Consider the following 23720-nt stretch of genomic DNA (forward strand, 5'->3'; position numbering starts at 1 on the left):
GGGCTGTCTGTCCGTCAACTATTAACAGAGCCTCCAAATCCCTCACTCAGTGCTTAATATTTCCTACCTTGAGAAGTGGTTTTTACTTAGTATTTCAAACATCTTTTCTTTCTAAGGACCATCTTAGTCCACAGTGTATACTCATCACACTGGCTAATGCCCTTTTCTGCCATCGTCGTATATAATTTATAAGATAAGCTTAATATACATTCTGACTATTATAAATGACATTTTACTTAATAATTTTCATTATACTCCAGATTCATAAATATTTTATAGCACAGTGCCACCAGAAATGGGATCACTGAAAGTGTTTAAGTAGATATGTTTCATCTTCAGAAAATTGAGGCTTTCCTCACAAACTTCTCTCTGCCACCCAAATGTCGTAAAAGTTGTCCAAAGTCACAGCTAAGAAATTGCAGTCAGGATTAAAACTCAGACATTTCTGATTCCAGAATCCTTGCTTTCAAACTTCCTATCATAGTAAATACTCACTACATATTAGTCCATTTCTAGTATGCACTAAGTAAATATTTGTGAGTAAAATAAATATTCAGAGAGTCTGGATTATAGTTATATATGTATAGTATACATACTGTTCTTTGAGGAAAAATTAAAGTTTATGAATATTATTGGCTTAATCACCTCTACTATGGAATTAAATATATTCTGTTACCCAGAACATGCCATCAATAAATAAAAAACAACTCCATAATATTGCAGAAATTTTGGAATGCTAAATCATGCTACGTTATTTTAAACACATGTTACTTTTGTGCTAAGCTTGTTTCCAGAAGAAGCAAAAATAGTCATTAGGACTTAGTCATCTAGTCTAATACTCCCACGCACCTATACTTTTTGTCAAATAACATTGCTGAAAGTGACTTGCCCATAGTCTCATAGTTAATGCCAAAATGAGAACCGAAGCTCAAATGTTCTGACTTTAGTTTGTGTCCTCTATTACACAACACATTTTAATCATTGTCATTGCCCACGTTTACTTTCTCGTTTTGATATCTGAGATATTTGAAAACAGAAGTGAAGTATATGAGTTTATTTATCATCCATATGCCGTCTTTGTATATCTTCACTGCGCCCACCCCTGCATGATTTATAAGCCATTTTCTACGCTTTAGAAAACCTATTTTTGTCAAGAACATATGCAAATTGGGTGCCGGAGAGTTTCTACCTTCGAGGCTGTTAGGTTAACTGGTTCCACAAACGTGCTAAACAAGAAGAAAAAATGGACAAAACAATTTCCATCGGCAATGCAGAACGTTCTCAATATTATTGTTTAATCAACCGGCAACTTAAATCTGGCATTATGTAAAGCATCACAATCCTGGTATACATTTGGGCGGGTCAGGGGGAATCACATCAAAAATTGTCCTGACTTATGCTGATGTGTTTTCTGCAGTCCGCAGGACAATGCTCATTGGGAAATTTTCTTTTGCCTTTTCATATTGAACAGTACGTTGATATATCATGTGTTTCCATATAGTGTTGTTATGACTGTGACAGATTTCTGAGCAATTTTCATTACCGATTACTCTGAACCTCAAGTGATCTGAGGAAATCATTTTATTGTAGGCTAAGACATTTTTTTCAATGTGAAAGTAAAAAGGAATTACTTTGACACAGTGGAATGCAATAAAGCAATTTGTGATCAGTTCGAATAAGATGAGTGAGAAAGAAAACAAAGTCTTTGGCACTGGGAGTGTCTGCCTCTTGCTTTGATATCTTTTCTAATGCTGCAGAAGCAAGTTGGGTCATTTCTCCTCCTCCCAGGCTGTTCACTTACCATCTGTCAATGTTGAAAAAATACAAAGAACACTGTATAATTATTTTCCTTATGAAAAACATGAATGCAAACTTTCTCAGAGCTGAAACTTTTTTAGAGCAGGATAATCAGCTGCAAACTCTGCTTCTCAAATATCTAATACTCTCTGAATATCTTAGTACTCATTTATCCCAATAGCACCTTATCAAGAACAAAACAGCATACATCCATAAAGTGAAGTATCAAGCAGGTGTTGAAAAAATGAGGATGTCCACTCTACTTTGTTAAATAAGAAAAACGAGTCATAGAAGAAAATGTTATAGCATTCAGTAAATATTTACAATACCATTTCTGTAAACACACACACACATACACACACAAACACGCTAAATCATTTAGGGAATAGGAATGGATTTATTTCACAACAGAGGCAGAAAGAAACATCCTGTATCTTTATTTTTCTGTCTCTCCTGCCCAGTAGAAAGTTTAATCTCAAAAATGCTTTTGAGTGTTTCTCTTCTTTCCTAAGATTATACAAGAGTCCTGGATGCTTAAAAGTCATGAAATTTTAGGAATAACCTGTCTTTGCTTCTATCATGACCACGAATGAAATGAACCTTGCCCAAACCTGGATGGCATTTTGGAAAGTGAGGGTGGCTTTGTTGCACGTAGAATCCACTTCTTCCAAGTCTACTCAGCCATCAGGAAATCCAATAGGCCCTCAACACCTGGGCCCTTCCAGCTCCTTTCCATTACCTCCACAAGTCTATCCTACATGATTTCTGCCATCTCTGAAGCACTGTGTGGAACTGGGTACAGGAGTCTAGCAACTACTTAATCTAGCACCTTTTCCCTTCTTCAGTTTTGTGGGATCAACCCTTCTTTTTAGGGCCTTACCATTCACTTCTTATCCAATACCACTGAGCCCTTCCTCTCCCTTCACCCCAGTAAGAGAGCTTTATTATCTCCTAGGAAACAATGAAATCTAGGTCTTGAAGATAAGAATATCCCTCTTAAATACAAGGCAACACATACACTCAGACATACACATGGTTATTCACTGCAGAAATATGTATAACGGCAAAATATTGCAAATACCCTAAATTCTTAATGGAAGATGGATTAAATAAACTGGAAAAACTCACACAATGGAATAAGCTATACAAAACTAAAAGCTGATCTTGTGAAGTGATAAGAAGTGATTTCAAGGACATACTATCAAGTGAAGAAAGAAAGATGAATATGAGCACACATAGAAACATGAAGAAATAGAAATATGTATTGCGAATGGGTAGATGCTGCTAATTTTTACCAAGGAAACTCCCCCTAAAACTAGACAGTTTAAACCATACAACAATGATAATTATTACAATAGAAGTAGTTAAGAAGATGGTAGATGGTATGAAGTATAGGAATAAGATGTTTCTGTTATATTTTTAAATATAGTTACAAGACTTGAGCCATACATGTTTAAATTAAAATGATTAAATCAAAAAGGCTGTAAAATTCTAATCCTAAAATTAAATACAAGTGGAAATAAAACCAAAATTTAATCAAATTGGTAGTTCAACCACACGGAAAAAGTAATCAAATTACTTGTAAACATAGCACCTTCACTGTAAAATTTTAGCAGATATAGTCTAAAAACTAAATAACTGCAAAGAAATTTAAACTTTACATAGTGGGTTTGCTGCTGGTATTATTGTTAAAGTAATAACCTAACCTTTTTTCATTACTATAGAACACATGCGTAAATAGAATGATGTATTTTGGAATCAAGGTTCTTACTAAGGGAAAAAAGATGTAAATATGGAGTGGGGGGAAGATAAAGAACTCTGTGGTGATAAATTTAAATTGGAGGCACCCATATGAACCACATGATGTTTTTAAAGATATATATGCCAGCTGTCCTTCAAACCATCTAGAAGAAATGGCATCCCAGTAGCATTGAGGACATCTAGTACCAAAATCTTGATGTCTAAATACTATCTCTAGAAGAAAACAAAACTCCTTGGAGAGAAGATTGATGCTAAGTATAGGAAGAGAAAATACAAGGTAAGCCTGGAAAATTCTGCCCTGAACTGTCCAAACAATAATGGAGACATGTCTCAAAGACAAAAGCCAGCTTGATGGGCTTGGCTGGCCAAACTACATACAATTTGAGCATCAAAAAAGAATGATGTGTTAGGCTGTAATACACTGAGGAAAAAAAAAAAATCCATGAGACCATAATAATACTTAAAGAAAAAGGATGAGAGAGAAGGTAAAGCTTTTATTTACATAAGAATGACGAGTAATAAACTTAGAAGGAATTTAAAAATTAGAAAATAGTGCTTTTGCTCACACTCCAAGATTGGGACATTATTGAGAGACAGGCTATTCACATAATTTCAAAGTCGTATACTACAGAGTACTTCTTGGTTGCAAAGAGAGAGCTGGGAGATATGCCTTTAACCTAATAATTCCAGTTAACATTATCAACGAGACAGACAGACTTTACGCCTCTGATGTGCTAGAATGTAAAGTCCAAGAAAGCACCTCTATAATATTCTTGCCCAAATATCTAACTTGAATCTAGGAATGAGGAAGCTATTTTGCTCATCCAGATTTGAAGGCATTCGACATATCAATTAATCCCTCAAAAATAGTATGTCATAAAAGACAAAAGGCAAGGGGGCCGTGTTATATTAAAAAGAGTAAAAACACATGACAAACAAATGCCACATGTGATCCTTAATTGGATTCTGATTTCAGGCTGGGGAGTGGAGAAGGGTCAGCGGAAAGATGTTTGCAGATAGTTGTGTACTAAATAATATTACTCTATCACTGCTAGTTTGGAAGTGTGACAGTGGTTTTGTGTTTATGTAAAAGAATGTCCTTGCTTCGGGGGATTTATGTTGAGGTATAAAGAGGTTAAGAGCCATAATGTCTGCCGGTCTGCAACTTACTTTCAAATATTTCAGCAAAGTAATTGTGTTTGAAAGAGATAAAGCAAATGTGGCAAAAAGTTAACAGTTGGTGAATTCAGGTGAGTGTTATATGGGTATGCATTGTACTTTTCTTCGGGCTTAAAATTTTTGAAGAGGTGCCTGGGTGGCTCAGTCAGTTAAGCGTCCTACTTCTGCTCAGGTCATGATCTCATGGTTGGTGGGTTCAAGCCCCACATGGGTTCTGGGCTGACAGCTCAGAGCCTGGAGTCTGCTTTGGATTTGTGTCTGCCCCCCTCTCTCTACCCCTCCCCTGCTGTGCTCTCTTTCTCTCAAAAATAAATAAATAAACATTGAAAATTGTTGAAAATAAAAATTTTGAAAAAATAGTTTTGAAGAGATGGTAAATGTAAGACAAAAACTAAAGTTAAAAGTCTAAATTTTGGAAATAAAGATAGGAAGACTCCATTGTTTTGGGGTTGGAGGCAAGAGTGAGTTAGAGGGGTCAGATGGAGAAAATTGCCTCTCATACTATTATTATCATCCTACAGCTGAATGTTATATATAGCTAATTTCTCTATGAGGTTATTCTGGTTATTAATTAATAAGTATAGGAAAAAATCTACTGAAGCATATAAACCAAACCACAAATACATAATGGATGAGAGAGAGTTTGTATTTGAGGTGGAGTGAATATGGAATTCTTCCACTAGCTAAATCACAGGCTGGCAACCACAGTGAAGCCAAATCTAGCCACTGACCTAAGTCATACATTTTTATATTTGAAGGTTTTTTTAATCCAATATATTTTAGTTTTTTAGTCAGAAGAATAAAAATCAGAAAGAACTAATTAGTATGGTATGCTCAATGACTAGCTTTTCCTGACTTTGCTTCCAAATGAAGGATACAGGTTGACTTTCTAAAAAGAGGGAATGCATAAATAAAATAAACATAAGTAAGGAAAAACTAGAATATTCATTTAAATTAATACATTAGGATAGACGGGCGAAGTGTGTGATAAGACTTATTTTACATTACGCAGTACTTATAAAAAGATATGAGCTTCCTTTTCCAGGAATCATAAAACACATTTGCTGAATCATTCGCCAATTCCACTGGTGCCTCTGGAGAAATGTGTCAGGTATTTTGGAGTTTTCTAAATTCAGGTTCAGAAAGGTTAAGTAGCTTGCCAAGCAGCACAGCACAGCTCAGCAAATTACTGGAAAGAAAAACAGGGAACTCAGTGCTTGAATCTTTGTTGAACCCACCCAGAAAAGAGTCAAGAATTTTCTCTGGGACCTTTCCATGAACTAGAACTCTTTGTATTTTAGAAGGAAAGGGAAAAACACCAGCTACCACCTAGAAAATGTGTATTATTGACTAGCTTTACAGGGTTAGCTCTACCTACTTGAAGGTTACTCAACCCCCCTGTTGGTAATGTTGTATTTAAAAAGCTTTTAGGACTCAAATCAAGGAAATAAAAGCTATCCTGTTCTTATAATTCAGTGTGTCATCATTTTGATAAGAAGCAGCCAACAGATTCTCTCCTTTTACTATCGGCAATTTCTGTCTTAAAGAAACAAAGACCAAAGTGAGAAGACTTGAGTCTGTTTCCGTACTTCTCTTGGGTGGACTGAACTGGAAGTATTGGCAATGGCCACAGCCTCACTGCCTCCCTCCACGCACACAGCTCCCATCCCCCCATCCCTGGCAGGCATGGGAAAGAGGAAAAGCCAAACACTGTGCTTTTTTTTTTTAATCTAACCTCAGCCTGATTTTATTAAGAGCTCTGGAACATGAATTGTACCGCACAGCTTGTCCTGCTCAAACACAAGGTAGCTAACTCTCACATCAGCTGGTCACCAGCTATGGGCCACCGCTGGTAGGGCGGCATATCTTTCTAGAAATGCCAAGCAAGGTGGCTTCTACTGGGTGGGGTGGCTCCCATAAGCCAATGGCAATCCTCTAAAAGAGGCAACCGTAAGCTGTTATTAGTAGCTGAAACATAGTTGCCCTGTCCTAGTGAAGAAGGTCTATTCAGGACGTCAATAGCACCTATACCAAGAGTCAAATAGCCAGTAATCATAAAGTATGTTTATGTTCATTACTCACAAAAATGAAAATTAAAGCCCAGTGAGGTCACATGTTCCATATACAAGCGAAACCAATGCATATTCTGCAATCAATAGGTGTAAGGTTCTATAAATCAGATCTATAGATCTGAGTTTCTATAGATCCAGTTGATAATTGTTCGTATCTATCTATCTTTTCTGCTTTGCTTTTTCCTTGTTCTATCAATTACCAAGAGAGGATCATTAACATCATCAGTTATGATTGGATGCTTTTTCTATTTGGCTTGTTGTCTCTGTCATTTTGGCTTCCTGTACCTTGAAGTTGTGAGACACACACATTCAGGCCTGTATGTTCTCAGTGAATAGACCTTTTGACCATTGTGACATAGTTTTCTTTATCTCCAGCATAAAGAAAGTTTACTTTGTGTGATATTAATTGGTTCATCATTTAATCATGTTTCCACAATTTTACTAAAAGAGAGAAAGGCCAAAAAGAAAAGAAACTCTTTGGCTTTTTCTCCATGTGTGTTGGCTACCTACAGAGGATTATCTATACCATGCTGACCTTGTACAAACCACCGATCTCAACATTTCACCTGAAGAAACTCACAGAAGCATTAAATAAGAACCCATCAGTCCACTTTCTAGAAACCATGGTACATGTGCTCACTTAGAATTTGAGTCTGTTCTAAGTTCTTTTTATGTATACAGTATCCCAGACTTTATTTATTCTTCATGGTTTAGACTGGATCCTGAAACATCTTCATCTGAATACACAGTCTCAAAACTCATAATTCAAAATAAAATAGTCATAAGATTAGCATTTCTCGCTTTTAGAAAACTAGGCTTTTGGGGGAAGAAAGTGAGGGTGGGAAGGCACGCCCTCCGAGTCTCAGCCATGTCCTATACAATATAAACAAATGTAAGCCTCGATGGATTATTTCCATTTTCTGTAAAATAGTTTTTTATAAAAAGCTTCATCATATTCAAACTTGTTATACTGGCCAGGCACACGTCCAGCTTTCCTAATGATGACAGGGCTTGTGTCCTCCTTTTAAGTACTTTCGAGTTGTTATAAAACTGTATGAAGAATAGAGAGATTTCTAAAAGCAAATTTATGTGGCACAATAATTCTGGGGTGTGTTGTTTTTGAAAAATAATGTTGCTTTGACAGCATTTTAATGCTGTTTTTGCTCTGACAACTTTATTTACAATAGATTTGACTTTGTACACTTTTATATTTGTCAAAATCAAACCCTGAATCAGAACCTGGGTTTATCCAGGTTCCTTCAAAACTGCACTAGACGCATTCCTCATTAGGCATCTGTTTATTCCAAAACACACACAGACACAGGGGATAGAATTAGATAACACTTTTTTGGCTTACTAAATGGGTTAGACTTAGTAAATATGGTACTCGCTTTTCAACTGATTCTGCCATCTGTCAGCAAACTTATTGTTTTTAGCAGGGGTTTTTCTTGTGATAATTTACAAGTTGTTTTTCTTCTTTTGTTCTTTTCATGAAGATACATGTCCTTAAAATTTAAGGGGAAATAACTCATAAAAGAAAGGCATCCACAAAACAGAAATAGCAGAGACCAAATGGCTGCTGGGGAGTTAAAAGGTGCATGAAATTTTACCACCAAAATTTCCTTTCTTTTTTTTTTTTTTTTCCCCCTTGCAATGAAGATGGAAAGAGAGTGAGACTCTGTATCCTGCAGGTGACTTCTCAGTCCCAGCTCTGGGGAATGCATCCATACAAGAGAAACAGCACACAGTGGAAGGAATTCATTTCTCAGGAAAAGGTACAGAACTGGGACTCCGGGAGCTGAGGAGTTTCCAATAAAGCCATCTAGTTCTGAATTCTGCCCTCTGCCAGGATCGTAGTAGCTACCTTTTGCACCGTGCTTATTCTATAGATCCTAGTAGGGTTTGTTGTATTTTGTATCTGGCACTGACTAACTACATACCCTCGGGAAGCTACTTAGCCTCCCTAAGCCTCAGTCGCCCTGAGAAACAAGCAAAGAGCCTAGCGTGTCTAGTAAGGTGCCTGATTTTCATTATTATTGGTCAGAGCTAATTTTACACATTTTCTTTTGAAGAGAGTGAGCACCTTGAGAGAAGGACTATGTCCGCTTCGCACTTAGATGTCCAGGGCCCTTTCCAGTGCACTAGAACATAATGGGCAGTTAGTAAATGTCTGTGGAATGAATTGGTGGCTGCACAGGAGATTGAATCCATAACGACGCTCTCACCTTATTGGTGTTTGACTCTCAAATCAACCTTGTGAATTATTCTTTCCTACGTGTTACAGATGAGAACATTGAAGCCCCCAAAAGTTCTGTGACTTGGCCAAGCATACAAAATTAGTAAGTGAACTGAGACTCAAAGCCAAGTCCAGTCATTACTCTTTGTTACTAAAGAGAAGTTCCAGAAATGATACCAAAGGTGAACATTTAATCCATTTGTCTGGTGTGTATACACCACTTCAACATTTGCTTATGTGTTAATACCTTGAGCATTCACAAGATAATTTAGCTTTCATCTATATGGTGTGAGAAATATGGGGTTTTGTTTCAGATAGCAGAGAAAAAAAAATGGGAATATTTTCAGAAGTAGGTATTTTCTTTCTTCAATGACTTTAAACTTAAAATGTAGTCAGGCTACATTCCTTAAAGTCCCCTAAACTAAAATACCCTCCCTGTTCTATGGAAATCTACAATTTTAGCTGTTACTATTTATCGCTAGTATTTATTGCTGCAAAAACCGTACACTATTTCTATTCCTTACAACAAAAGTTAGTTATTATTACACACAGCTCACGAGTGAGTAAACAGAAATCCAAAGAGGTCAAGTCACTGACTCAAAGTTTGCCTAGGGAGTTTATTGATCTGAATTTTAAGGATGTTTTACTTTACGCCAGTGCTTTCAAACTGTAATGTGCACGTAACTATTTTAAAAAATGCAGATTGGAGGGGCACCTGGGTAGCTCAGCTGGGTAAGCGGCTGACTCCGGCTCAGGTCATAATCTCCCAGTTGGTGGGGTTCAGCTCTGCGTGGGGCTCTGCGCTGACAGCTCAGAGCCTAGAGCCTGTTTCACTTTCTGTGTCTCCCTCTCTCTCTCCCCTTCCCCTACTTATGCTCGCGCGCTCTCTCTCTCTCTCTTTCTCTCTCTCTCAAAAACAAATAAATAATAAATAAATAAATAAATAAATAAATAAATAAATAAAATGCAGATTTGATTGTGTAGATCTGAAATGGAACCAAAGCTCCCACGTTTCTAACAAGCCTCTAGCTGATGCCAAGGCTACCATTCTACAAACCACACCTTGAGTATCAGAGCTCGTTGCTACATTACCTTCCCAAATTCAGACACCCCTGCACTCGCCTTAATTCCTCAATCTCATGGCCAGAGTTCTGCTTATAAGACTAACATTTTGCTTTGTTCTAGCTTGTGTGTGTAACTTACCGTATTGGTCCTTCATACATTACTTAACTAACATTTTCTCCTTTCTGCTCAACCCTATCGCAGTGTAGCAGAAATTTGAGAGTAGCTGCAGTTGAAAACCTCTTGTCCCCCATTTCATCAGCTTCCCTAAATCAGAAGATTGTATTAAGAATCAGCAACTGTGCTCATTAGTGAGCAAAAGGAGGGGGAGAAGATGAGAGAATAGTTAACATAGCAGAGGCAGAAAAAAATAATTAAGCAGTGAAATGGAAAGCCTACAGCCTAAGAAGAAAAAAATAGAGGCCCATCTCAGAAAGTCACTCCAGGGAAATTTGTGAGGAAATTCTATGCAGGAGCAAAGAAGCATGACAAGGAAAAGAGAGGAATGAAAAAGCTATAAAGGATATTTGACATCACAGTCTTAACTAAATGGTGATGTGCAAGTGAAAATCAATGGAGGCTAAATATTTAAGCATAATGACTGCCTAAAAGTGATTAGAGCAAATGGAAGAAGAAGCCATACATTTTATTGGAGCCATTGGAGGAAATGGGACAGGAGATCACAGAGAAATCACAAGTGGGGACAAGGTGTCATGGAATGAAATCAGACGGGATAAAGAAAAAAAGACTCATGAATCAAATTTCAGCATAGACCATGAACTGTAGATCAAATCGAACAAACAGTCAAGGAACTGTTAATAAATCTAAATGGCTCTGGGCAAAGTGAGGAGTGGGGTGGAGAAGGAATGGAAAGAAAAGAGATCAGCAGCCGAAGCACAATTATAAGGGGAGAAGAGTGGCTAAATCAAACACAGTCAATAAGGAGTCCTATGCCTAGTCATTCTACCGATATGTATACGAAACTGAGTGGTCAGAAAGATCTTAAATACTTAGTTTTGTTTAGAAGGGAAGCACAAACATAGTCATGGGTGAGATTAAAATTATTAAGAAAGTAAAGCAGCCATGTCTGAGCCACGTGCCTAGGGTCCAGAGGAAATTTCACTGTGAGTCTGTCGTCCTCCCACCCTCCCCATCCCGCCCCACCCCCAGCCGCTCCTTCCCCTTTCCCTGTAGCTTTGTTTCCATGGAAATCTATGAAGGAAAGTAATGTTTCGATTGCAGGTGAGAAGTGCTTGAGGGTCATTTGTTCACTGACATCAGAAACCATGAAAAGAGATTCAGTTTAGTGGGTGAGAGGGGAAGGCAGAGATCACAACAGGGACAAAAGCAAATTTTACCAAATTATCTTCATCAGCTATAAGAAAGTATGCAAAATTTGAGTTCTATGTCCTATACTTGATCTGAATTGTTCATATGTTTTTCAGATGCAGTTTAATAGTCGAGAGTAATAAACTAGTTTTTTGAGCCATCTTACTCTTTTTTTTTTCATTACTGAGGTATAGGTGACACACAATGTTACATTAGTTTCACGTGTACAACGTAGTGACTTGACACGTTTATACGTTATGCTACACTCTGTTATGCTACACTCACTTCAAGTGCAGCAACCATCTATCACCATACAATGTTACTACAATACCATTGATTGTAGTATACATAATGTATATACATGTATACATACGTATGTGTAGTGTATATGTATATATACACTACAGCTTTCTCCTTTCATCTATCAATGGACGCTTGGGTTGTTTCCGTACCTTGGCTACTGTGAATAATGCTGCAATGAACATGGGGATGCACATATCTTTTCAAGGTGAAGTTTTCATTTCCTTTAGGTAAATACCCACTAGTGGAATCACCAGATCACGTGGTATTTTTCTTTTTCATTTTTTTGAGGAAGCTCCATACTATTTTTTTTTAAGTTTATTTATTAATTTTGAGAGAGAGAGAGGGAGAGAGCACCCATGCGTGTGAGCAGGGGGAGGGGCAGAGAGAGAGAGAATCCCAAGCAGGCTCCTTACAGTCAGCACAAAGCCCGATGTGGGTCTTGAACTCCTGAACTGTGAGATTATGACCTAAGTGGAAACCAAGAGTCAGACGCTTAAGGGACTGAGCCACCCAGGCGCCCCCATACTGTTTTCCACAATGGCTGTGTCAATGTACATTCTCACTAACAGTGCACAAGAGTTTCTTTTTCTCCGCATCCCCATCAACACTTCATATTTCTTGTCTTTTTTACTCTAGCCATTCTGACAGGGGTAAGGTGATACCTTGTGGTTTTGACTTGCATTTCCCTGATTATCAGTGATGTTGAACAACTTTTCATGTGTCTGTCGGGCATCTGTATGCCTTCTTTGGAAATATGTCTCTTTAGGTCCTCAGCCCATTTTTTTAATTGAATTACTGATTTTTTTGGTGCTGAGTTGTGTAAGTTCTTTTTTTTTTTAATTTTTTTAATGTTTATTTATTTTTGAGACAGAGAGAGACAGAGCATGAACGGGGGAGGGGCAGAGAGAGGGAGACACGGGATCTGAAACAGGCCCCAGGCTCTGAGCTGTCAGCACAGAGTCCGACGCGGGGTTTGAACTCACGAGCTGTGAGATCATGACCTGAGTCGAAGTCGGACACTTAACCGACCGAGCCACCCAGGCGCCCCTATAAGTTCTTTATATATTTTGGATATTAACCCTTACTGGATATATCATTTGCCAATGATCTCCTTCTCACTAGTTTGCCTTTTTGTTCTGTTAATGGTTTCCTTTGCTGTGCAAAAATTTTTATTTTGGTGTAGTCCTATAAACTAATATCTTATTGAGTACTTGCTAGGTACCACTCAACACTGATTACATTTTCCACACAACATCTCATACATTATAGATGAGGAATAGGAAATTTAAGAATGAAAAATGCAGGGGCGCCTGGGTGGCGCAGTCGGTTAAGCGTCCGACTTCAGCCGGGTCACGATCTCGCGGTCCGTGAGTTCGAGCCCTGCGTCAGGCTCTGGGCTGATGGCTTGGAGCCTGGAGCCTGTTTCCGATTCTGTGTCTCCCTCTCTCTCTCTGCCCCTCCCCCGTTCATGCTCTGTCTCTCTCTGTCCCAAAAATAAATAAAAAACATTGAAAAAAAAAAGAATGAAAAATGCAGTCCAGAGTACATGTGTTTTGTCTCTTAAGAAAGAGTGTATAATTCCCTTATTCTTATAAAGGAGTTATCGGCCACAAAGAGCCTTGGGTACTCAGGACAAGTCATGACCAATGACCTCTTAGGGCAGGATTTACCTTTGGAACTCTAGACAGCCTTCCTTCCTACCTCAGTGGCATTCTTTCCAGCCCTTTTAAGTACCAGTGCCTAAACTTTTGTTCTTCTACCTAAACAGAGACAGATGTGATATTATGAAGAATGGTCAGGGAAATTGATTGTCCATTGACACTCAGTTTCACAGTGAAAATTCAGCTTTCCTAATTTCCAGGTAAGTTTCCTTTCTATCATACTGCAGAAAGTTAATTACTATAAGCCAGGTTTGCCTAAAGCCAACCCAATTATGCAATTCTGTGGAGATTTTCTAAGTGCCTACTATGTACTATTCCATGTGCTAGTTGCTGGGGATGAGTAAATATAAGTAAGTCTCTAAGGAATGCAGCCTGCCCTACCAGAGAAAAATGCAGATGATAATTACAATATTGAGTGATGAGTTTAATGATGAGATAGCCCAAGGGAAACCTAAGTTCTTGAAACTTAGAAAAAGCAAATACTTCAAGTTAGGAAATCAAGAAAGGTTTTAAGCAGCATTTGAGAATAGGTGGAGAATGGAACATTTGAGGTAGCATTCTAAGTAGAGCAAAAGTATAAGCAAGATATGGGAAGTTCCAGATATGTGTATGAAGGTAGTGGTTCAATTTCACTTCAGGATGGGGTGTATGCTGAAAGATAACCGCAATGCTCAAGAAGAGAATTAAGATCTACTTTTGGCCCACACACCAGGCTAAGGGATTTATGTTTCATTCTATATGCTTGTGTTTCCTGAAGTGTGAGGTCGGGACGACTAGTGGTTAAAACATATTTTAAAGAGTACACAGATTTGATTTTGTGTAATATTTAACTATAGGGAGAGAACACTATTCCATCCTTAGGATCACATTAAGGAGAAACTTTCCACTAGGCACTAAGAGTTGAAACACCTCTTTGAGGATCATTAGCATCCCTATGTAACAAAAAAAGAGTGAGCATTTCAGGATCAAAGTTTTTAGCAGAGAATGTGTCCAGAATTGAAGAATCTGTTTTGTTCAAATCCTGTTTATCTTAATATCCATCCTCTGTTTATGGCAATTGATGCTGGTTTTTCTGCTCTAGTATCAGCATTGTTTTTTTTTCATAATTATTACATAGATCTAGGTCAGTTTATAAAAAGTGAGCATGTAAAGAAAATTATTGATTAAATCACAGTGTAGGCAGAGTGCAGAAATGGAAAAAAAAAAAAAAAAGATAGTGTTATATGAATAGCCAAACTTTAGGAAAAAGTCTATAGGCCAATTGTACCGCATCAAGGAAGCCCACATCAGAGACCATTTCAGAGAAATGGACAATTATGTCAAGTGCTGTACAAGGTCAAAAGGGACTTGGTTTTTCAAAGGGCACTGGTGACCTCTGAGAGCCTTCCATAGTAGATGTGGATGGAAATGAGACTAAGCAAGGATTAAAATGGCAGTGAAGAGGTGGACGTGATCTAGATATCCATGAACCACATTTGGAAAGTATAAGTATGGTACTGTAGGAGCCTTCTTCATATTTTTTCTGGGTTGGCTGAATGAACACTCAGTATGCACATCTGTGAAGGCGTTTACTTACCTGAGACTCAATTTATGTTGATGATAATTTTAAAAATGTAATCCACTTCTTCTCCTCTTCCACTTTTTCTCTTAAGTAGAGCTCCTAAATATAAAGAAAACATTTGTATTGATCTGATCATAACTTCTACTCAAGCCTATGTCCAAATATGCCATCAATACACTCACCAGTTAAAAAAAAATCCATGAAGCAAGTACTATTATTACTCTCATTTTTAAAGTTAGAAAAAATGAGAGTCAGGAAAGTTCATGTAACCTACCTAGGTGACACTGACACAGTAGAGCGCATATTTGATTCTCAAGCGGTCTTCTGGAACCAACACTCCTGACGCCAATGTGTGTTGCCCCTGTAAAACCTAGAAAGTAAATAATAAGCATATAATATGATTTGTCCAAGATGAAAGAATCAGTTCCAGAATTATGTTATAGCTTCAAAAATGTTCTATCCTATGATGGGTCTTATAAAGGTCTTTATTTTGGTTAGGTACCCTACACTTATCAAGTACTAGAATATCTCTTTGTCAATTTATTTTTTCTTAGACTTCTTCCCAGGCCCAGTTGAAGAACCATATCCTTTATGAAGCTGCCCCTGACTCTCTTCCTTTTCTAAATGGCTCCAGTATTCATGGCCCTTGCCCCACCATAGCCCACTTGGTACATACATTGCATTTTTGTGTATGCTACAACCCCTGGAAATCATGTAAAGTTGTATATATATTCATATAATGAGAACTTAATAAATTATTTCATGGAATACATCAAAGACCCAAGACCAAATTAAAAGGTCTACACCCGAAGTAAAAACTTTTAAAGATCCTTTATCCAAGATTTCATTTTATACTCGGCTTGCTCCTCATGCTCTCAGCTCTCCTAGCATTTCCATACCCCAAGCCAGGCTGCACTGAATTCTTTAAAGCTGAAGCAAGCTTATTCAATGAGCTATAAATATAAATGTTTACTGGAACACAAACCAGGAGGGGCCTATGAGAAAAGTAAAGGAAATAAAGCTTTTGTAGTTATTTTTCTTCTCCAAAGTTCCTATCTCAGAACCAAATATTTAAATACTATTTTAACTGACATTTAAGCTAGCCAGGTTTAACAGTTCTAAAGATAGAAGAATAGTAAACTGGGCCTTAAAGAGAGAGAGAGAGAAAGAGAGAGAGAGAGATCATCATGGAATGCACATTAAAACCCAAGTTCACCAGCATGAATTTTCTGTTATCCAATTATGACATTGCGATGTATCTATATGCTTGTATGTCTATCACCTCTGCAAGCCTGGGAACACCTCACAAACAAGGACTGTGTCTTTGCATGTCAAAAGATTAGTCTTCAGTGGTTGTGTCCAACACTAACATCTGCACCCCATCAGGCCCCTCCTGGGCAGTAACAGTGGCTGGCGTTCATTTAGTGTTTACCGTAAGTTGATCTCTATTCTAAGTCCTTTATATGTACTAATTCACTTGCCTTTTCAAAATCCAATAAAAGAAGGGCTCCAATTAATCATTCCCATTTTACAGATGAGGCTGTGAGGCACAGAAGTAAAGAAACTTGTCAAGGCAGAGCCAGAATTTGAAAACAGGCTGTCCTGCCCCAGCCTGCACACTCTTCATCACCACGCTGCAATGCGTCAGTCAGGACAATACTGGGGATTAGGAAAAGTGGGCAGAAATTTAGAATTCCGAACTAAGACCTCTGTGCTTTCAATAAGGACCTCAGGTGATTCTGATGCAGATGGCATGAGAACCATATATTTAAAAACACAGTTTTAGATAACAGGCATAGAAACATTTTTAAGAACTGTTTTTTTGTCTACTGTTACAGTTCGCCAAGCATTTCCATATATATCATCTTATTTCATCTTCAAAGCATCCCTGAAAAGTAGGTATTACTGTTTCCCATGTTTGCGAATGAGAAAAGTACGTCTCAGGAAGCTTACTCACGACCACACTGCTATCAAACATAGATGTTCCAGTTGTAAACCCTGTGCTGTTCCTATGACACTGACGCCCTAACTGACCTTCCTGGTTCTTTCTGAAGTTCATAATCCACCCAATAAACCAAGGATCTCCTTAAAGCATAAATCTCCTGATGTCATTTCCAGGGGATTCTCACTACATTTAGGGAGAATCTAATTCCCTTATGTGGCCTGCAGGGCCCCCGCACCATGTGTCCCCTACCTGCCTCCCTCACCTAATCTCCCATCACCACCCCTCCTGCCTGGACTCCAGTAACTATGCACTTTCATTTCTAATCCTCTCATGTCAAGTTCTTTTTTCTAACTAGGCTTTTGCCCCTTTCCTGTTTCTTATTATTTCACACAGCATCTGAAATTAACCCATGAATTGGTTGATCATGGAGACCACGAAGAAAGTGCCCTTGTCTGACTTGTTTCATACCTGACATTTACAAAGGTGCAGGTCCAAAGACTTCACGCGTAGATCTATATAATTTTCACAACTGAGAGTCTAGGACCTTGCCTTATGTCACCTGCTAATCAGTGACAGGTGAATTTTACGCAGAGGCTGTGCCTTTCACCAGTTACCTGGACTTTCCCTGAAGAAAGTGACCCCAGCACCCCACTTGTTGACATGAGCCCTCATCTCTGTGCCATCACTCTCACGTACTCCCTTGACCAAGCCACCCATGCTCCTGGTTAAAAGCACCCTAAACAGAGAGTGCTTTGATGAAAGCATGCACTTTCCCCCTTTTCCAGTCCCATCTCCAAAGAAACAAATTTAAGTCAAGGCAACAAAACTGATTAGCAACTACAAAATGAGCGTCCAGCATGCCCTTAAGATCAAAGTAATGTCAGAGAATGTAAAATCTAGAATTACTCTTTATTTGGTAGTAATAGTGGAGTGGGGAAGGAGGTGGAGAGAGTGGAGGGAAGGGACCTTCAGAGGTGACTCCGCATGATCTCAGAGGCAATACTTCATAATGAGCATCCCAAACCAACAGAAGTAGAAGCCTGTTAATCAAAATGAAGCAGCAAGTGGCCAAACAACCATTATTTCCCTTCCAGACATCTTACTGGTTTGGAGGTCAAATATCTATTCTTCGTCTAGCATAAAAAGCTGCCATTTGGGGGAGGTTGAGTATTTTATTATTATTTTGCTTTGTTTTGCTTTAAGACATCTGCCATTTCTGCGAACAAAGATTTCTGTTCTGTGGTTCCTAATAAGCTTTGCAAGGTGGTTTTCCTGGCATATGAAGAAGTCATTTGAATAATAAAGGCTCATATTTATAATTACATTGAGTTAAATAGATTTGCTTAGCTTAGGGTTTGGGGTTATTCATAAACAGATGTGAGAGTCCAGAAAGCCTCTGTAATTTCAACAGTCTCGCTGCTCTGGGGGTGCTGAAGGGCTTAGAAGCCTGAATGTGAGTGAAAGAAGCTTTCCCCAACTCCCCGAATAATCACCACTGTACCTCAACCCAAGTCTGCTTCTCTCAACCCAATAGGATTCATGCTTACTAGCCAGGTGCCAGCGTGAGGGCAATGAATGAGCCTGGCTCTAAGCTGGGAGCATTCACACCCTAAGCATTCAGGGAGGAGCCTTTTATGCAATGCTTTGCTCTGTTCTCAGAATATAGTCTACAGTCCTATTTGAAGCTTCTGGTTTCAAAAGTGCTAAAAAGAGGTCGCTCATCCAAGGAGCACATTAGGGTCTAGACCTTCCCTGACAGCCACCTCTTTTCTTGAAATGTACTAGCCCTACGAGCCATCACTCAGATACTTGGGAGGTGATACAGTCAGTTTTGTGCCACATTTTGAAACCTGTAATGTGCTTTCCTCCTTGGAACCACTTTTGAAAAAAATATGTGTGTGGACATGGAATTCTTGGCCACTAACTTTCAATCATCGATGAAGTGGATTCTCTTTTACAAATAAATTTTTACATGAAACCACCATATATGAAACAGGAAAAGGCCAATTTGCTCTGGTTAAAATATCATTTATATAGAGGTTCCCAAACTGTCCTACCTCTATCCCTAGATGCCTCTTCCAAAACCTGGAATTCCCCTGGACCCAGTTTGAAGACCTTGCGCTGAGGACTTGGCCAAACGTCTTGAGCCTCAATCAGGACTTTGCTCATGTGCTAGCTAACATGGTAGACATCTGTGGGACCTTAAATAAGCTCTGAATTGTGATCTCTAAAGCTCTGATAACTTCTGAAGCCAAATCCAATTTAATCTGTGTAATGGGTTTGATAGTGTTTCCTAAACATTCATGTTCATTCAAAACCTCGGAAAATGACCTTACTTGGAGTAAGGGTCCTTTCAGATATAATTAAGACAAGCTTCAAGATGAGATAAACCTGCATTACAGTGGGCCCTAAAGCCAGTGAGACTATCCTTTCAAGGCACGGAAAAAGGAGAAGACCCAAAGATGTAAAGAAGAAAGCACTGTCAAGACAGAGATAGAGTTGTCCGTGAGCCAAGGAGTATCAACGATTGCCATCAACTACCAGCAGCTAAAAGAAAGCAATGAGACAGTCTCTTCCTCACATCTTTCAAAGGGAACCAACCTGTTAACACCTTGATTTTGGATTTCCGGCCACCAAAAACTGTGAGACAATAAATTTCTTTGTCTTCAGCTACCAAGTTTGTGATAATTTGTTCCAGTGGCCCTAGGAAAGTAAAACATTGTCTTTCACTTAGAAGGCAAGTCTTTGTGGAAGGAATATTTGTCGAGTGAGTATAATATATCAGTTCACTTTGACACAGTGGCTGACTAAAGAAAATGTTTAGCAAAGAGTGTTTGAGGAGGAGAGGGAATGCTCATGATAGGGGCCAGAAGAAACCCATTTTTCCTTTGACTTTAGTCCAAGGCAAGACTCAGAGAGCCTCCAAAGGACCAAATGATCTTGTGGTTCATGGACAAAGAACTATCCAGGGAAGATGAACCGATGGCTAGTGCTTCTGGCTACCTGAGGAATAACAGTAGCTCCCAGATGCTTTCTCAAAGATGCCCTGACATCTTTGCCCTTTGAGATCTTTGACACAATGAGAAGCCATTCTTTTTGTCTTTGGCAGTCAAAAAAGTACAAACGGCATACAAGACACAGATGGGAATGGGTAAAATATTTTATATAATGTAGGCAAAGACGATTTTAAGGAAATTGTTTTTCAATAGATTTCAACAACGGCTACAAAGTTCTTACGGCTTCTTATAAGGTGCGCCATATTGCCACCTTGGCTTTCACTTTGTTTAATCCATGATCATCCAGTTTTCTTGGCTGTGCTTTGTGTGCACACTTTTCACCTGTTTTGTGCCTCCATGCTCCTCGCCTGACCACAGTTTTATTCTAAGGCAGTATACCTAATGGCTAAATTTCTACTTATTTAATGTCCCTGAAGAGTTCTTGGAATGTAATGAAGTAACTGCTTTCCCTGTAATTTATGCATACATTTATATACTGAACTGTAGTTTAATCAAACTCCTTTGCCTTGTGTAGTATAATAGCAATATCTAATGAAAACATATGAAGTATGTGTTTCATAATTACCCCAGACAGCTCATTTCGGTTTGCTTCCTACTTAATCCCGAAATTCCTATCTTCCTGCACTGTAAACACTTTCCTTCCCTTCTCATCAATCTCAGTTATGTAAATGAAGCAGGGGCGGTGGCACAATTACTTTTTTTCTGGATGTTATCAAAGGCCCTATTCTTAGAGAAACAGCTGACAAGGGCACCCGCTAAAAATGATCCTTTTGTTTTCTGGAAAGGCGAAGCAGACCTAAAGTAGGGAGAACTTTGCACAAACCCTGGAGAACCAGTGCCAGGGGCCATAATGCCCATGTGCTTGAGCGTGGTAATCCCCATAAGGCTGGCTAGCCCTGCAGTGGCCGTGAACCTCACTCTGTGCTATACTTTCCACAGAGCGCAACTGGAGAAAAGCCATCCCCATAAAATTACTTTCATGGACTGAAAGTAAATCTCTGACTGAGTTCAGAGCGTCAGCATCGTGAATGGTCCTCTGACTGCCGTAATAAGCACACCAGCCATCAGAGAACCTTGAACTTCCTGCTGCATACATGTGTATCCTCTGTGGAGATCTAGATTCACTGCTGGTTTCCAATCCACTGGGGGGGTGGGGAGGCAGCAGGTCGGCAGAAAAAGTGACAGCTGTCTTTAGGTTTCAGTACTTGTCTAAGTGTCTTTTTCCTTATTCCTTTTTATGAGAATGATTCCTTTTCTGTCTATCCCTTCTAATATTCCTTCTAATACTTCTCGTTTTTCCCTTTCACTGTTCTGGAGGCCTGCGGATGGAACACACAAATCATGGGACCATGGAAAAACATACTAAGCGTTGAAGCCAGATATTCCCAGCACCCACTGACTGCAATCTCAAGTAGGTTAAATGATCTCTGAAGCTTCAGTTTCCTCACCTGCAAAATGGCGATCACGCATCTATCATTTCAAGTCACAGTGAGAACAAAAAGCCTGGCATGGTGCTAGGCACTCCAAAAAGTTTTTCTCCCTTTTGTCTTTCTAAGCAGTTTTCTTCCTACCACGTAAGACATTCATTTGCTTGATAAACACTGATGTAACACTTCTTTTATAACAGGCGCTGTGCCAGAATCTGAGATAGAACGTAGTCATTGTTCACATGAGTCTGACTGTCTGGCAGGGAAGGTAGACTGATGGCATATGATACAAATTGTATTTGCATATTCTATGTGCTCTAAAGCAAAAGCACAGAAGGTGCTAGGGTCATTAACCAGGTAAAGACAGGAGAGGGAGCGTGGGGAAACGCTCCTCACAGAGCGTGTGGTCAGCACAGATAAAGGCCTGTGGGCTGAGAGAAGCAGAAAGCTTAAAAACACCTCCAAAACTCTCCAGGATAGGAAGTTTTCAGGCTCCTCATAAAGATCTCCAGGGAAGAATTTTGCACGTGTTCCCCTGACAATCTACTCTAGTGTTTTCTGGTGTTATTTTGTTGGGGGGAGGGGGACAATATAAAATTACAGGAAACTTGAAACCAGTAAACTGTTCATAGAATGTATCGCCAGGTAATATGTGGCAGGATGATTTGAATTATTAATTTGTGTTTTATCCTCATTGAATTTCCTCTTTTCCTTTTGAATGAAGTCAGCGTAGGACCTAAAGTCAGGTCCTACACTCTATTACTGCATTGAAGGTCTTTATTTCAAAATATAAGAAAAATTTACTGGGATATGAATTCTGGAAGACTGACTAATTTGAAGAGATTATGCTTGTGGAAAAGAGATAGAGGTAAAGGTAGAAGAAAAGTCAGGAGAAGGAGAAGGAAAATGAAAATGGAAAATCTTGTTAATATCTAAGATTACATTCTCTGTCATCACTGAAGAAATGGGATTTAGTTCGGTTTAAAGAAAATAGAAGAATGTGATTGTTCTTGTGTTTTAGATTTGTAGAGTAAGATTCACACACTCCACTTACTACAATGGGGAAATCATTGTTTAAGCTGAAAATCTTTTCTTTTTTTAATTTTTTTTTCAACGTTTATTTATTTTTGGGACAGAGAGAGACAGAGCATGAACGGGGGAGGGGCAGAGAGAGAGGGAGACACAGAATCGGAAACAGGCTCCAGGCTCTGAGCCATCAGCCCAGAGCCTGACGCGGGGCTCGAACTCACGGACCGCGAGATCGTGACCTGGCTGAAGTCGGACGCTTAACCGACTGCGCCACCCAGGCGCCCCTAAGCTGAAAATCTTTTGACGTCTTCAATATCTAGAACTTTCTATGTGATGTACAACGGGGACCCTGGGCTGTGTTAAAGTCAGCACTGTTGTAGGTCTATGTTAGAAGGCCCCACCAAGCCTGCTGTCCTCAGTCCCTCCTGGATAATTCATACCATAGACTAGTCTTCATTACAGGGATGCCATGACCAGCCATTACACAATTTGTAGATAACTGGGTAAAATGTCATTCTCATACAATCCATTTACCTGAATGTCTATTCTTTTTGAGATATAAAACCAGTCTACTCATTCGCTATTCTGTGTTTTCTTACATGATGGTCAGTCAAGTGCAACCACAGGAGGAGACACAGGAGAGTCTTAGGAAAACAAAGTTAATTACAGTCATAGAACCTAGGGAGAGGTCCCTCCATGCCAGGCAGGCTCCGAAGGGAAGCATCATGTTTTGGTCGGGTGACAGAAGCAAGGGGAAAGCGGAAGCAAGGGGAAAGCGGAAGCAAGAGCCTTTATTGGGGTTTCTGCAGGAAAGACAAGGCAGGGCAGAGAATCAGGTTAAGGTCCAGTTTGAATAATTTCAACAAACTCTAAACTGTAAGAGTGGTCCCTAGGTGCCTGGTACCTGACCCCAGGATTATTTTTTTTTTTTAATTTGTATTCATTTTTTGAGAGACACAGAGAGACAGGGCATGAGCGGGGGAGGGGCAGAAAGAGAGGGAGACACAGAATGCCAAGCAGGCTCCAGGCTCTGAGCTGTCAGCACCTGAGCCGAAGTTGGACGCTCAACCAACTGAGCCACCCAGGCTCTCCAGACCCTAGAATGATGAAGGCAGAGAACTATTGCCTCCTAGAGAGTATGGACCAGACACATGAGGTGTGGCTCTAGATTGGTTAATCTGCTAATCAAAGGCATGCTTTTGCCATTTCTAAGAACTGGCTAATCTAGGAAGGGACAGTCTCTCCCTAGTCAGAAGTGTTGTTTAAGACCTCAAAAAACGCCATAATACACAAAACACACACACACACACACACACACACACACACACACACACACACACA

At 39.2% G+C, this 23720-nt stretch overlaps 2 long non-coding RNA genes across 3 annotated transcripts in view; one reads left to right on the top strand and one right to left on the bottom strand.

Moving 5' to 3' along the window:
* The first annotated feature begins 8485 nt into the window (after window positions 1–8485).
* Window positions 8486–15796, top strand: LOC121042700 (uncharacterized). The gene is made up of 3 exons (XR_005796393.1): window positions 8486–8584; window positions 13508–13600; window positions 15516–15796. It is a non-coding gene; the product is annotated as an uncharacterized LOC121042700 (long non-coding RNA).
* The window catches only part of LOC121042699 (uncharacterized), a 406759-nt gene continuing 398015 nt past the window's right edge, over window positions 14977–23720 (bottom strand). For both annotated transcript variants that reach the window (XR_005796392.1, XR_005796391.1), the window contains 2 exons: window positions 15236–15331; window positions 14977–15060 (listed from right to left, as the gene is read on the bottom strand). This is a non-coding gene — a long non-coding RNA (uncharacterized LOC121042699). The remainder of the gene's footprint in view (window positions 15061–15235; window positions 15332–23720) is intronic.

Source organism: Herpailurus yagouaroundi, unplaced genomic scaffold (assembly GCF_014898765.1).
Source record: "Herpailurus yagouaroundi ecotype Mexico unplaced genomic scaffold, PumYag 186, whole genome shotgun sequence".
NCBI classification, from domain to species: domain Eukaryota; kingdom Metazoa; phylum Chordata; class Mammalia; order Carnivora; family Felidae; genus Herpailurus; species Herpailurus yagouaroundi.